Below are 16762 nucleotides of genomic sequence, written 5' to 3' on the forward strand. Positions count from 1 at the left end.
CTGCCCCATCTGTGTCCAGCACTCTGCCCCATCTGTGTCCAGCACTCTGCCCCATCTCTGTCCAGCACTCTGCCCCATCTCTGTCCAGCACTCTGCCCCATCTCTGTCCAGCACTCTGCCCCATCTCTGTCCAGCACTCTGCCCCATCTGTTTCCAATCCTGACCCATCTGTTTCCAATCCTGCCCCATCTGTGTCCAGCACTCTGCCCCATCTGTGTCCAGCACTCTGCCCCATCGGTGTCCAATCCTGTCCCATCGGTGTCTAGCACTCTGCCCCATCTGTTTCCAATCCTGCCCCATCTGTGTCCAGCACTCTGCCCCATCTGTTTCCAATCCTGCCCCATCTGTGTCCAGCACTCTGCCCCATCTGTGTCCAGCACTCTGCCCCATCTGTGTCCAGCACTCTGCCCCATCTGTGTCCAGCACTCTGCCCCATCTCTGTCCAGCACTCTGCCCCATCTCTGTCCAGCACTCTCCCCCATCTCTGTCCAGCACTCTGCCCCATCTCTGTCCAGCACTCTGCCCCATCTCTGTCCAGCACTCTGCCCCATCTCTGTCCAGCACTCTGCCCCATCTCTGTCCAGCACTCTGCCCCATCTCTGTCCAGCACTCTGCCCCATCTGTTTCCAATCCTGACCCATCTGTTTCCAATCCTGCCCCATCTGTGTCCAGCACTCTGCCCCATCTGTGTCCAGCACTCTGCCCCATCGGTGTCCAATCCTGTCCCATCTGTGTCTAGCACTCTGCCCCATCTGTTTCCAATCCTGCCCCATCTGTGTCCAGCACTCTGCCCCATCTGTGTCCAGCACTCTGCCCCATCTCTGTCCAGCACTCTGCCCCATCTCTGTCCAGCACTCTGCCCCATCTCTGTCCAGCACTCTGCCCCATCTCTGTCCAGCACTCTGCCCCATTTGTTTCCAATCCTGACCCATCTGTTTCCAATCCTGCCCCATCTGTGTCCAGCACTCTGCCCCATCTGTGTCCAGCACTCTGCCCCATCTCTGTCCAGCACTCTGCCCCATCTCTGTCCAGCACTCTGCCCCATCTCTGTCCAGCACTCTTCCCCATCTCTGTCCAGCACTCTGCCCCATCTGTTTCCAATCCTGACCCATCTGTTTCCAATCCTGCCCCATCTGTGTCCAGCACTCTGCCCCATCTGTGTCCAGCACTCTGCCCCATCGGTGTCCAATCCTGTCCCATCGGTGTCCAGCACTCTGCCCCATCTGTTTCCAATCCTGCCCCATCTGTGTCCAGCACTCTGCCCCATCTGTTTCCAATCCTGCCCCATCTGTGTCCAGCATTCTGCCCCATCTGTGTCCAGCACTCTGCCCCATCTGTGTCCAGCACTCTGCCCCATCTGTGTCCAGCACTCTGCCCCATCGGTGTCCAATCCTGTCCCATCGGTGTCCAGCACTCTGCCCCATCTGTTTCCAATCCTGCCCCATCTGTGTCCAGCACTCTGCCCCATCTGTTTCCAATCCTGCCCCATCTGTGTCCAGCATTCTGCCCCATCTGTGTCCAGCACTCTGCCCCATCTGTGTCCAGCACTCTGCCCCATCTGTGTCCAGCACTCTGCCCCATCTGTGTCCAGCACTCTGCCCCATCTCTGTCCAGCACTCTGCCCCATCTCTGTCCAGCACTCTGCCCCATCTCTGTCCAGCACTCTGCCCCATCTCTGTCCAGCACTCTGCCCCATCTCTGTCCAGCACTCTGCCCCATCTCTGTCCAGCACTCTGCCCCATCTCTGTCCAGCACTCTGCCCCATCTCTGTCCAGCACTCTGCCCCATCTGTTTCCAATCCTGACCCATCTGTTTCCAATCCTGCCCCATCTGTGTCCAGCACTCTGCCCCATCTGTGTCCAGCACTCTGCCCCATCGGTGTCCAATCCTGTCCCATCTGTGTCTAGCACTCTGCCCCATCTGTTTCCAATCCTGCCCCATCTGTGTCCAGCACTCTGCCCCATCTGTGTCCAGCACTCTGCCCCATCTGTGTCCAGCACTCTGCCCCATCTGTGTCCAGCACTCTGCCCCATCTGTGTCCAGCACTCTGCCCCATCTGTGTCCAGCACTCTGCCCCATCTGTGTCCAGCACTCTGCCCCATCTGTGTCCAGCACTCTGCCCCATCTGTGTCCAGCACTCTGCCCCATCTGTGTCCAGCACTCTGCCCCATCTGTGTCCAGCACTCTGCCCCATTTGTTTCCAATCCTGACCCATCTGTTTCCAATCCTGCCCCATCTGTGTCCAACACTCTGCCCCATCTCTGTCCAGCACTCTGCCCCATCTCTGTCCAGCACTCTGCCCCATCTCTGTCCAGCACTCTGCCCCATCTCTGTCCAGCACTCTGCCCCATCTCTGTCCAGCACTCTGCCCCATCTCTGTCCAGCACTCTGCCCCATCTCTGTCCAGCACTCTGCCCCATTTGTTTCCAATCCTGACCCATCTGTTTCCAATCCTGCCCCATCTGTGTCCAGCACTCTGCCCCATCTGTGTCCAGCACTCTGCCCCATCGGTGTCCAATCCTGTCCCATCTGTGTCTAGCACTCTGCCCCATCTGTTTCCAATCCTGCCCCATCTGTGTCCAGCCCTCTGCCCCATCTGTGTCCAGCCCTCTGCCCCATCTGTGTCCAGCACTCTGCCCCATCTGTGTCCAGCACTCTGCCCCATCTGTGTCCAGCACTCTGCCCCATCTGTGTCCAGCACTCTGCCCCATCTGTGTCCAGCACTCTGCCCCATCTGTGTCCAGCACTCTGCCCCATCTGTGTCCAGCACTCTGCCCCATCTGTGTCCAGCACTCTGCCCCATCTGTGTCCAGCACTCTGCCCCATCTGTGTCCAGCACTCTGCCCCATCTGTGTCCAGCACTCTGCCCCATCTGTGTCCAGCACTCTGCCCCATCTGTGTCCAGCACTCTGCCCCATCTGTGTCCAGCACTCTGCCCCATTTGTTTCCAATCCTGACCCATCTGTTTCCAATCCTGCCCCATCTGTGTCCAACACTCTGCCCCATCTCTGTCCAGCACTCTGCCCCATCTCTGTCCAGCACTCTGCCCCATCTCTGTCCAGCACTCTGCCCCATCTGTTTCCAATCCTGCCCCATCTGTTTCCAATCCTGCCCCATCTGTGTCCAGCACTCTGCCCCATCTGTGTCCAGCACTCTGCCCCATCGGTGTCCAATCCTGTCCCATCTGTGTCTAGCACTCTGCCCCATCTGTTTCCAATCCTGCCCCATCTGTGTCCAGCACTCTGCCCCATTTGTGTCCAGCACTCTGCCCCATCTGTGTCCAGCACTCTGCCCCATCTGTGTCCAGCACTCTGCCCCATCTGTGTCCAGCACTCTGCCCCATCTGTGTCCAGCACTCTGCCCCATCTGTGTCCAGCACTCTGCCCCATCTGTGTCCAGCACTCTGCCCCATCTGTGTCCAGCACTCTGCCCCATCTGTGTCCAGCACTCTGCCCCATTTGTTTCCAATCCTGACCCATCTGTTTCCAATCCTGCCCCATCTGTGTCCAGCACTCTGCCCCATCTCTGTCCAGCACTCTGCCCCATCTCTGTCCAGCACTCTGCCCCATCTCTGTCCAGCACTCTGCCCCATCTGTTTCCAATCCTGCCCCATCTGTTTCCAATCCTGCCCCATCTGTGTCCAGCACTCTGCCCCATCTGTGTCCAGCACTCTGCCCCATCTGTTTCCAATCCTGCCCCATCTCTGTCCAGCACTCTGCCCCATCTCTGTCCAGCACTCTGCCCCATCTGTTTCCAATCCTGCCCCATCTCTGTCCAGCACTCTGCCCCATCTCTGTCCAGCACTCTGCCCCATCTCTGTCCAGCACTCTGCCCCATCTCTGTCCAGCACTCTGCCCCATCTCTGTCCAGCACTCTGCCCCATCTCTGTCCAGCACTCTGCCCCATCTCTGTCCAGCACTCTGCCCCATCTCTGTCCAGCGTTCTTCCCTGGGCCCCCGGATCTCTGCTCTCAAGGAAAAAAAAAAAAAAAAGTTCTTACCTGGCCGTGCTCCTGCGGCGGGCGAAGTTCTCTGTCTCCACGCAGCTGCAGCGTGCATGCACTCGTCGGCGACTGACAATGACGTCAGACGCCGGCGACATGCACGCACGCTGCGGCTGACGTCAGCTGCCAGCCTCAGATTGGCTGGCGGCTGTTAACTATTGACGTGTGGGCCCGCACCCGCACGTCAATAGCTTTGAACAGCTGCAGCATCGGCGCTAAGGGCCCGGTTAGCCTGCGGCTGCCGGTAGGGGCCCGGTGAGATGAGACGGGGCCTGATGCGGGCCCACTCTGCCCACCGGGCCCGATACGCCAGTCACGGCCGTCATGCCCTGATGGCGGCCCTGTAAAATGCTCACATATATACATACAGTATACCAGTATATGACGTCTTCTCACGCATTATAGGTGAGGTGTGTTATTAAAGATAATTCATAAAAATACACACATGCATTGTGTGCTGGTATTAGGGTACAGAGTGCAGCACTCCTCTGTAGACATGGCATCTCTACACTGATAGAACTATAATATATATACATACACACACACTGTACATTACGTACAATATATACTACAGATACAAGGATCATATATATATATATATATATATATATATATATATATATATACACATACATTATATATATACACACACACACACTGTACGCTATACATTAACTACACTATATACTGCAGATACGCTATTACATATACAAGGATCATCTCCAGTATATCCATACACTTATTTACAAACAAGAAAATACATATACTGCACACTACACTATATATTACATACACTATATACACCATAGTATCATACGCACACTGTTATATATACTTACCTATCCTGCAGGGCCTTCACCACCTGCACCATTATCCCAGGCCAGCAGACAGCCAGGGCAGCAGTCAGCAGGAGACTATAATAAGAGCGGCTGCTGTCTCTTCCAGTGCAGACTCTTGGTCACCCCCTCCCCCGGTCCCGACTGCAAGTGATGAGTACAGGGAGACTTCCTACACAGCAGTTTCCTAGCACTGGTGTTATGGAGGGACAGAAGTGTAGCCTAGTGCCGGCAGCTTGATCCCACAGGAATAGTGGGGCCCCGGGGGTCCCTCCTGAAGCCCAGTGCAGCCCTAGTTCTGGAGCCACTAGGAGGCAGCACCACAGGATTACTGACCTTTACTGGCTTCAATCTCTTCCTGCAGAGCTCCGGTCACTGCTGCTGTTCTGTTCTGGACTAGGTGAGGGTGAGAGATGATGGAGGCGGAGCCTCTGCTGGAGGCGGCACCGAGCTCTGCACAGAGCAAAAGCCCAGGTCCTTGTGCAGCGTCTGCTGCAGTGAGTGCGGCCACATCAGACAGGAGCGATGATCACCTCATAATGCCTCCAGCCCAGCAGGAAAAGAGGTGGGGCCCAAAGTGTATGAGACATGCTGACTGCGAGTCTGGTCAGTCCGGGCCCTCCCTCCTTGCCTCTCCTCACCGGGCCCCTTACACATGTAATGGCTGTAATGCCCTGATGGCGGCCCTGCAAGGACTCCAGGAGAATCCGGCGAAAAACTCCTAGAGAGGGCATCAGCCTTAACATTCTTAGATCCCGGAAGATACAAGACCACAAAATCAAAACGGGAGAAAAACAGGGACCATCGAGCCTGTCTAGGATTCAGCCGCTTGGCCGACTCGAGGTAAATCAGATTCTTATGATCGGTCAGGACCACAACACGGTGTTTAGCTCCCTCAAGCCAATGTCGCCACTCCTCAAACGCCCACTTCATAGCCAACAACTCCCGATTGCCGACATCATAATTGCGTTCCGCAGGTGAAAACTTTCTGGAAAAAAAAGCACACGGTTTCATCAAAGAACCATCAGACTCCCTCTGAGACAAAACAGCCCCTGCCCCAATCTCAGAAGCGTCGACCTCAACCTGAAAAGGAAGAGAAACATCCGGTTGACGCAACACAGGGGCAGAAGTAAATCGGCGTTTAAGCTCCTGAAAGGCCTCAACAGCCTCAGAGGACCAATTCGTCACATCAGCGCCTTTCTTCGTCAAATCAGTAAGGGGCTTAACCACACTGGAAAAGTTGGCAATGAAACGGCGATAGAAATTAGCAAAACCCAAAAATTTTTGAAGACCCTTCACAGATGTGGGTTGGATCCAGTCATGAATAGCTTGGACCTTAACAGGATCCATTTCTATAGACGAGGGAGAAAAAATAAAACCCAAAAAAGAGACCTTCTGAACTCCGAATAGGCACTTAGACCCCTTCACAAATAAAGCATTATCACGAAGGATCTGGAACACCATCCTGACCTGCTTCACATGAGACTCCCAATCATCGGAAAAAATCAAAATATCATCCAAATATACGACCATGAATTTATCAAGATAATTGCGGAAAATATCATGCATGAAAGACTGGAACACAGATGGAGCATTAAAGAGCCCAAATGGCATGACAAGGTATTCAAAATGGCCTTCGGGCGTATTAAATGCAGTTTTCCATTCGTCACCCTGTTTAATACGAACAAGATTATATGCCCCTCGGAGGTCAATCTTAGTAAACCAACTAGCCCCCTTAATCTGAGCAAACAAATCAGTAAGCAAAGGCAAGGGGTATTGGAATTTGACCGTGATCTTATTAAGAAGACAATAATCAATACAGGGTCTCAAGGAGCCATCCTTCTTAGCAACAAAAAAGAAACCCGCTCCCAATGATGACGAAGAGGGCCGAATATGCCCTTTCTCCAAAGATTCCTTAACATAGCTCTGCATGGCGGCATGCTCTGGCACAGACAAATTGAAAAGTCGGCCCTTAGGGAACTTACAACCAGGAATCAAGTTAAAAGCACAATCACAGTCCCTGTGCGGAGGAACTGGACTTGGGCTCATCAAATACATCCTGGAAATCTGACAAAAACTCAGGGACCTCAGAAGAGGGGGAAGAGGAAATTGACATCAAAGGAATGTCACTATGTACCCCTTGACAACCCCAACTAGTCACCGACATAGTTTTCCAATCCAGCACCGGATTATGTTCCTGTAACCATGGAAATCCCAGTACAACAACATCATGCAGGTTATGCAACACCAGAAAACGGCAATCTTCCTGATGTGCAGGAGCCATGTACATAGTCATCTGTGTCCAGTACTGAGGTTTATCCTTGGCCAAGGGTGTAGCATCAATGCCCCACAAAGGAATAGGGCTCTGCAAAGGCTGCAAGGAAAAACCACAGCGCCTGGCGAATTCTAAGTCCATTAAGTTCAGGGCAGCGCCTGAATCCACAAATGCCATGACAGAAAAGGACGACAATGAGCAAATCAGGGTCACAGATAAGAGAAATTTAGGCTGTATAGTACTAATGGTAACAGACCTAGCGACTCTCTTAGTACGCTTAGGGCAATCAGAGATAACATGAGCCGAATCACCACAGTAAAAACACAGCCTATTCTGAAGTCTGAATTTCTGCCGTTCTATTCTAGTCAAAATCCTATCACATTGCATAGGTTCAGGACTTTGCTCAGAGGACACTGCCATATGGTGCACAGCTTTGCGCTCGCGCAGACGCCGATCAATCTGAATGGCTAGAGACATAGATTCGCTCAAACCGGCAGGCGTAGGAAAGCCCACCATAACATCTTTAAGGGTTTCAGAAAGACCTTTTCTGAAAATAGCAGCCAGAGCCTCTTCATTCCATTTAGTGAGCACAGACCATTTTCTAAATTTCTGGCAGTATAACTCTGCCGCTTCCTGACCTTGACACAAGGCCAACAGGGTTTTTTCCGCATGATCCACAGAATTAGGTTCGTCACACAATAATCCGAGCGCTTGAAAAAATGCATCTACATTCAATAATGCCGGATCCCCTGTTTCAAGAGAAAAAGCCCAGTCTTGAGGGTCACCACGCAGCAAGGATATGATGATTTTTACTTGCTGAATGGGATCACCAGAAGAACGGGGTTTCAAAGCAAAAAACAATTTGCAAATATTTTTAAAGTTCAAAAACTTGGATCTGTCCCCAAAAAACAAATCAGGAGTAGGAATTCTGGGCTCTAAAGCCGGAGTCTGGACAACATAGTCCTGGATACTCTGTACTCTTGCAGCAAGTTGATCCACACGAGAAAACAAACCCTGAACATCCATGCCAAAGCATATATCCTGAACCACCCAGATATCAAGAGGAAAAGAAAAAAAAAAGACAAACTAGAGCACAGAAAAAAAAATGGTTTAGAACTTTCTTTTCCTTCTTTTGAGATGCATTTAATTCATTTTTGGCCACTTGTACTGTTATGATACGGTGGTCTAGGAGCAACATGGAACGAGCTCTGAAGGACGTGGTAACTGTACTGACCGCAGTCCCTAAGTTCAACACAACACTAGAAGTAGCCGTGGAATGCTCCTAACTCTCCCTAGGCATCTCGTCACAGCCTAAGAGCTAACTACCCCTAAAGATAGAAGCAGGAAAGCTATCTTGTCTCAGAGAAAATCCCCAAAGGATAGATTAGCCCCCCACAAATAATGACTGTGAGTGGAGAGGGAAAAGACATACACAAAATGAAACCAGGATGAGCACAGGAGGCCAGTCTAACTAAATAGATAGAACAGGATGGAATACTGTGCGGTCAGTATAAAACACTACAAAAATCCACGCAGAGTTTACAAAAAATCTCCACACCTGACTAAAGGTGTGGAGGGCAAATCTGCCTCCCAGAGCTTCCAGCAAGACAGAATTAATTCACACTGATAAGCTGGACAAACATAGAAAGCACAGAATGGATAAGTCCACAATCTATGGACAGAAAAGGGCAAGCAAAAACTTAGCTTAGCTGAACTGGTCAGGATAACAGGGAACTCCAAAGAGATGTGAATCCAACCAGGAACCATTTACAAGTGGCACTGGCTGAAGATAGAGCCAGACTTAAATAGCCAAGCAGAAGAGACGATAAGTGAAGGCAGCTGATGACAGCTAACTCCAAGGAGCAGCCATACCACTAGAAACCACAAGAGGGAGCCCAAGAGCAGAACTCACAACACCCCCCTGCTGGCACTCAGTAGTGCACATTGGAACAAAGAGGGGGGAGGGTTACAATAGGTGGGGTTATGCAGATTAAAAACAAGGGGCTCACAGCTTGAACAAACAGCAGATCTGCCATTGTGAAGGCGTCCGCATTGCTAAAATGTCCTCCTCAGGGCGATCTTTTGCTCCATCTCCCCAAAGGGTATCAGTGTTGGGCCTTGGTGCGGCACAAGTGCAAAACAATTTCTGGCTATTGCTTCTCGGCCTTCTGGCTAGGATGACGGATGAGTGTCAGGCCTTCGGTGGGGGGCGGCACAATTATATAACTATTTCTGGTTATGGCTTCTCGGCCTTTTGGCTATGATCGTCGTCGTCGCCGCCGCCGCCCAAGATCAAGTGTAGTATCTGTTCTTATCAGTTTAATATCTGATCCATCTCCTAATTGGACACCCTTTAGTAAATGGATTTGGGAGATGGAAAACGAGCTTGCTCTGTCCACTCCACACATTGACCCGTTATTGCGGTATTTTTTCCGGGAACAGTGCACTCCTTCTCTGATACGGCTTCCAAATACAGATTGAATGGAAATCCGCACACGTTGTGTTTTAACCCATTATGTGAATTCTTTTCAGGGTCAAAGTTGCACATTTCAGATGCCAAATGCATTTTGCTAGATTTAACTTGAAGACACAAAAGAGAATAGTAAAACCAAAAACACTCAGTTTGAAAAAATGTTGCAGTAATCCGCAAGTGCTAGTAAAAGATGTAAAAAACAGGGTATTTGGTTGATACGTTTTTTGCAAAAAATGTATACTAAGCTGCTCTACCAATCTTCACGGTATACCCTTATCAGAGCAGTCCTAACTAATGTATGCAATCCCTATCTGATGTATTTAAAAACCTGATCATCTGTATATAACCTGTGTGAACAGGGTTCAGAGAGGAAAAATCCATGTGTGCATACAGGGTAGAACAGCTTTTGTGCAGATAGCCCAAGAGGAGTGGTGGAACTCCCCAGTCTTGTAGACACAAGAGAACAATTATGGAAACAGGAACACATGGGCTACTTGCACAGTGAACAAGTCTGTATGATCATGTTCACACACCACCAAGAAACCTGAAGACACAAAAGAGAATAGTAAAACCAAAAACACTCAGTTTGAAAAAATGTTGCAGTAATCCGCAAGTGCTAGTAAAAGATGTAAAAAACAGGGTATTTGGTTGATACGTTTTTTGCAAAAAATGTATACTAAGCTGCTCTACCAATCTTCACGGTATACCCTTATCAGAGCAGTCCTAACTAATGTATGCAATCCCTATCTGATGTATTTAAAAACCTGATCATCTGTATATAACCTGTGTGAACAGGGTTCAGAGATTTAACTTGACCAATTGCAACATTTTGGGCGCATTGCATTGTTTGCACCTATGCATGTCAAGCATTGTATTGTGTTCAATATGAAATCTATCAATCAATCAATCAATCAATCTCTCTTTACTGGTTGCAACCGGTGTGTGAAGATGTGGACACATATTTGGCCTTTGTTACAGTGTTGCAAATGTATCGTCTGCAAAGTTAGGCCCCTTGCTATCGGTACTAAGTGTTTTAATTTAAGTAACCCAGAAGTAGTTCTGCCATACGTACCACCTTTGTTACAGCATGATTTCTTTTGTAAAACATTGTCTCCCTCTTGTGGACCACTGACTTTTAAATTTGGTGTATATGTATTTAAAAAAAGGAAAAATTGTACCTCTGCTGATCTTGAATACGCTGCCTATCTCCACCTCTGTGAGTATTCTAATGCTTTCTAGCAACCAGGTGCGCTGCCTGCATTAGATAGAATCTGCGCGCGGAACCCTCACGTGTCACAATGGGCCCTTGGCCATGTTCCGGAACCCTCACATGTCACAATGGGCCCTTGGCCATGGTCCGGAACCCTCACGTGTCACAACGTGCTGGAACCCTCACGTGTCACAATGGGCCTCTGGCCTATAATAAGCAGTGCAGTGGCAGTCATCTTCAGTCTGCTGCTGGAACAGCGGCGGGCAGCATGGTGATAGGTAGGCAGCAGGGTCTATACCTGGCATCAGGAGAGCTAAGGGAAGACAGCTGCTCGCTTGTTTGTTTTTTGAATTTCCCTCTCGCCCTCCTCCTGGCACTCAGTAGTGCACATTGGAACAAAGAGGGGGGAGGGTTACAATAGGTGGGGTTATGCAGATTAAAAGCGAGGGGCTCACAGCTTGAACAAACAGCAGATCTGCCATTGTGAAGGTGTCCGGTTTGTTAAAATGTCCTCCTCAGGGCAATCTTTTGCTCCATCTCCCCAAAGGGTATCAGTGTTAGGCCTTGGTGCGGCACAAGTGCAAAACCATTTCTGGTTATCGCTTCTCGACCTTTTGGCTATGATCGTCGTCGTCGTCGCCGCCGCCAAAGATCAAGTGTAGTATCTGATACGTCTCCTAATTGGAGACCATAGAGTAAATGGATTTGGGAGAGGGAAAAAGAGCTTGCTCTGTCCACTCCACGCATTGACCCGTTATTGCGGTATCTTCTCTGGGAACAGTGCACTCCTTCTCTGATACGGCTTCCAAATACAAATTGAATTGAAATCAGCACACGTTGTGTTTTAACCCATTATGTGAATTCTTTTCAGGGTCAAAGTTGCACATTTCAGATGCCAAATGCATTTTGCTAGATTTAACTGGACCAATTGCAACATTTTGCGCGCATTGCATTGTTTGCACCTATGAATGTCAAGCATTGTATTGTGTTCAATATGAAATCTATCAATCAATCAATATCTCTTTACTGGTTGCAACCGGTGTGTGAAGATGTGGACACGTATTTGGCCTTTGTTACAGTGTTGCAAATATATTGTCTGCAAAGTTAGGCCCCTTGCTATCAGTACTTAGTGTTTTAATTTAAGTAACCCAGAAGTAGTTCTGACATACGTACCACGTTTGTGACAGCATGATTTCTTTTGTAAAACATTGTCTCCCTCTTGTGGACGACTGACTTTTAAATTTGGTGTATATGTATTTAAAAAAAGGAAAAATTGTATCTGTGCTGATCTTGAATACGCTGCCTATCTCCACCTCTGTGAATATTCTAATGCTTTCTAGCAACCAGGTGCGCTGCCTGCATTAGATAGAATCTGTGCCCGGAACCCTCATGTGTCACAATGGGCCCTTGGCCATGTTCCGGAACCCTCACGTGTCACAATGGGCCCTTGGCCATGGTCCGCAACCCTCACGTGTTACAACGGACTGGAACCCTCACGTGTCACAATGGGCTGGAACGCTCACGTGTCACAATGGGCCCTTGGCCTATAAAAAGCAGTGTGGTGGCAGTCATCTTCAGTCTGCTGCTGGAACAGCGGAGGGCAGCATGGTGATAGGTAGGCAGCAGGGTCTATACCTGGCATCAGGAGAGCTAAGGGAAGACAGCTGTTCGCTTGTTTGTTTTTTGAATTTCCCTCTCGCCCTCCTCCTGGCACTCAGTAGTAGTGCACATTGGAACAAAGAGGGGGGAGGGTTACAATAGGTGGGGTTATGCAGATTAAAAGCGAGGGGCTCACAGCTTGAACAAACAGCAGATCTGCCATTGTGAATGCGTCCGTTTTGCTAAAATGTCCTCCTGAGGGCAATCTTTTGCTCCATCTCCCCAAAGGGTATCAGTGTTAGGCCTTGGTGCGGCACAAGTGCAAAACCATTTCTGGCTATTGCTTGTTGGCCTTCTGGCTAGGATGACGGATGAGTGTCAGGCCTCGGGGGGGCGGAACAAGTACAAAACCATTTCTGGTTATCACTTCTCGGCCTTTTGGCTATGATCGTCATTGTCGTTGTCGCCGCCCAAGATCAAGTGTAGTATCTGATACGTCTCCTAATTGGAGACCATACAGTAAATGGATTTGGGAGAGGGAAAAAGAGCTTGCTCTGTCCACTCCAGGCATTGACTCGTTATTGCGGTATCTTCTCCGGGAACAGTGCACTCCTTCTCTGATACGGCTTCCAAATACAGATTGATTTGAAATCAGCACACATTGTGTTTTAACCCATTATGTGAATTCTTTTCAGGGTCAAAGTTGCACATATCAGATGCCAAATGCATTTTGCTAGATTTAACTTGACCAATTGCAACATTGCATCCTGTGTATAAATTTCATTATTCTGAAAACTTCATAAATAAACTACATACATTTTCTAGAATACCCGATGTGTTAGAATCGGGCCACCATCTAGTATTTATAGTCGTCTTTTTGTTCGCGTGTTATTCCACTTTTTGTTCGGTGGTATGATAATAAAGCATTGTTTTTGCCTTGTTTATTTATTTTTTTATGGTGTTAACTAAAGAAGTCATCTAGTGGGACAGTTTTATAGGTTGGGTCCTTACGGATGCAGCGATACCAAATATGTGCACTTTTATTGTTTGTTTTTTTCATTCAAATAATTATTTAGAGATGCAATATCGTTTGATTTTTTTATCATTATTTTTGTTTTTTTATGTTTTTCCAATTATTTTAATTTTTTTAAACTTTTTTCTAACTTTTTTACTTTGTCCCAATATGGAACTATCATTTTTTGCAGGCTGATCGCTTCTACAGCATGGAGATGAAGCAGCATCTCCATGCTGCAGAAACTGTCAGCTCTGCACTGACTGACAAACTTGCTCATCATGCACTGGGCATGATAAGCAAGTTTGCTAGTTTGGTGACCCACAGATGGGAGGAGGAGCTCTGTCTCTAGCTCCTACCATCTACATAGAATCTCATCAGCACCAAATGCCATCTAATATCTCAGTAATGGGACAGTCTTTCTTCACTGAATACAGATGTTACCTCAGAATTTTGATAATGACTGATCAAGTTTGGCAGAGAAAGAAGCACATTTATCTGATGAGATATATTAATAATAATAATCATCTTTATTTTTATATAGCGCTAACATATTCTGCAGCGTATCACAGTTTGCACACATTTTCATTGATGTCCCCAATGGAGTTCACATATTGTGAACACATATAAAATAGGGATCCATTAGGATCCAAAAGAGCCGGCTCTTCTTGGTGAGCGGAGACGAGAGCCGGATCACCAAAAAGAGCCGGACTACCCATCACTACGGTATGAGGAAAATAAAGTGCACCAGGTAGGTTGACTATACATGAGAAATGTATAGTCACCTAGGATGGAGGGTCGCATTAATAAGAGCAAATAGAAAAATATTCTCAGTCTTTAATCTAGTCCTCTGTTTACTGCACCAATAGAAAAAAACTTACTGTTCTGTTTGGCAGTAAAGAAGCAGGGACTTTGCAGTAGCAGTGATAGTTGATAAGACTTTGTCTGCAGTGGAAACAAGAAGGGGCTATGTACTCAGCTGTCTTGGGTGAAAGAAAATGTATTCTCTACCGAGATCTCATGAAGCAGCAAAATAAGCAGCAGGAACAGAGGAGACACTTATAGTCAAAAGTTATGAAAATTACCTCCAAATAGCTCTAAACATCTACTGTGAACAGTCTTCAAGAACTTTGCTATGAAATGATTCATATAAAAGCCACTTTAGGCTAAATTATATACTTCATACTGACAGAATATGAATATAACTGAATACTGTATAAATGGCATGTAACTTTGATTTTTAAATTGTCTTGGTCACAAAAATGTGAGAAAGTAGCATAGATGCTCTGCATACCGTAATATACGTAATCAACAAAATGACAACCACAGCAGATGGCTTTAAATTTGACTTCCACATTTTGTCAAAATGAAAAGTGTGTAGTAACATTTTGTCTTCATCAAAAGGGAACTTTTTGCATTTAACATGCAGTCTGATCTGATAGTACCATGGTATACTGTAAACGAAGCAGAGCGGATAGATATATGTATGATATATGAAAGGATGCATAACGTACTGTCGCCTGCGTGTACCAGTGGAAGGTATTGTACTTGTGCACAAAACAGGTGCAGAACAACCACATCCTCTCCCTGCATCAGCTACACCATTACCACCATCAGCAGCTACACCAGCACCACCATGGCCACATCCACCTCCCTTATTTGATGCTCTCCTCATGCCTGGAAGTTTATTTTGTATACAATACTCGCAAAGAGATAGCGGAAGAGTAGATTTATTTATTTGCAACAGTACTAAAAAACACAGAGGACCTAAAAACTTACCATATATACTCGTGTATAAGTCGACCCGAGTATGAGCCGAGGCACCCAATTTTGCCATGAAAAACTGGGAACTTATTGACTCGAGTGCAAGCTGGGTATGTATTGTCCCCTCATTCCCATCCTTGTATGCATGGTTCCTCATCCCTATCCTTGTATGCATGGCCCTCTCATCCCCATCTTTGTATGCATGGCCATCTCATCCTTATTTTTGTATGCATGGCCATCTCATCCCTATCCTGGTATGCATGGTTTCTCATCCCTATCCTCGTATGCATGGTTCCTCATCCCTATACCTATCCTTGTATGTATGGCCCACATGAGAAAAGCATTAACAAAAAAAATCCTATTTACTTTCCCTGCACGCACTTGCTGCATCTTATTCCGGTGCCAGAAGCTGCAGCAGCCGGACGATCACGTGTCCCCGCTCATTAAGGAAATGAATATTCACTTCACTCCACACCTATGGGAGTGGAGAGAGGTGAATATTCATAACTTTTAAGTAGTGAGCACCCGTGATCGCCCAGCAGCTGCTGGAAGCCGACGGCTGCAGCTGACACTGTGAACGCTATAAGAGAGATGGATATTCACTGCCAGTGCAGTAAATATTCATTTCTCTTTATCAATGGGCACAGGACTGCAGCCAGCTTCTGCCTCCTGTGACCAGCGGTTCTACCGCTCCCCCTGCCCTGCCGTCTTCTGGGACAAAGCCGAGGGGGGCGTTTTCAGCACAAAAAAGTGCTGATAAACTCGGCTTATACTCAAATATATACGGTAAGTCTTTGGCCTAAAAATGTCAAGTAGATGGCTGATGTCAATTATTTATTTCCCAAACTAATAAAATCCACACACTAGCCCTGAAAAATTAGTTTGGGGGCCTAGAAATGGCAATGACACGGCTAAAGCGATATATTGATTTGTCAAAGTAGTACAAAACATACACCAGGCCTGAAAAAGTATTTATGGGACATAGAAACGGCAACAACGCAGCTGATGCAATATATTGATTTGCAGAAATACAGAAAACACACAGGCCTAAAAAGTTATTTTTGGGGCCTAGAAATGGCAATGAGAAAGCTGATGCAATAAACTGATTTGCAAAACTGCTAAAAGACAGACACCAGGACTGAGGAAGTATTTTTGTGACCTAGATATGGCAACACAAAGGCTGATGTGATATATTGATTTGTAAAAGTATTAGAAAGAACACAACAGGCCTTAAGCATTATTTTGGGACCTACTAATAGCAATGAGACAACTGATGCCAATTATTTATTTTTCAGACTAAAATAAAAAACACAGCATCAAGGACAGTACTCCCACAGGTGGGACTCTCAGCTTTCATTAATTTTTGCAGAAATATTTTTTTTTTCGGTGTACTGACTGGCAGGGCCGGCTCCAGGTTTTTGTAGGCCCTGGGCAAAAGAGACTTAGTGGGCTCCTTTAACACATACCACAATTCATGATGCACAGATATGGCAGAGAAATATAGGTGTAATACAATGCCAAAGATTTCACTTACGTCTTACATTACATGAGAGATAGCAATAGCACAGAATCTGCCAGTATAATCCTCTA

General features: G+C 47.4%; 2 non-coding genes and 1 pseudogene across 2 annotated transcripts; all 3 read left to right on the forward strand.

Annotated features, from left to right (window-relative positions):
• The first annotated feature begins 9352 nt into the window (after positions 1-9352).
• On the forward strand, positions 9353-9566 carry LOC138643714 (U2 spliceosomal RNA; annotated as a pseudogene).
• Positions 9567-11395: 1829 nt separating this feature from the next.
• On the forward strand, positions 11396-11588 carry LOC138643748 (U2 spliceosomal RNA). The gene has a single exon (XR_011314267.1). It is a non-coding gene; the product is annotated as a U2 spliceosomal RNA (small nuclear RNA).
• A 1230-nt stretch (positions 11589-12818) lies between these two features.
• LOC138643741 (U2 spliceosomal RNA) lies at positions 12819-13011 on the forward strand. The gene has a single exon (XR_011314262.1). It is a non-coding gene; the product is annotated as a U2 spliceosomal RNA (small nuclear RNA).
• Positions 13012-16762: the final 3751 nt, after the last annotated feature.

The sequence above is a fragment of the Ranitomeya imitator genome, chromosome 6, assembly GCF_032444005.1.
Source record: "Ranitomeya imitator isolate aRanImi1 chromosome 6, aRanImi1.pri, whole genome shotgun sequence".
NCBI classification, from domain to species: domain Eukaryota; kingdom Metazoa; phylum Chordata; class Amphibia; order Anura; family Dendrobatidae; genus Ranitomeya; species Ranitomeya imitator.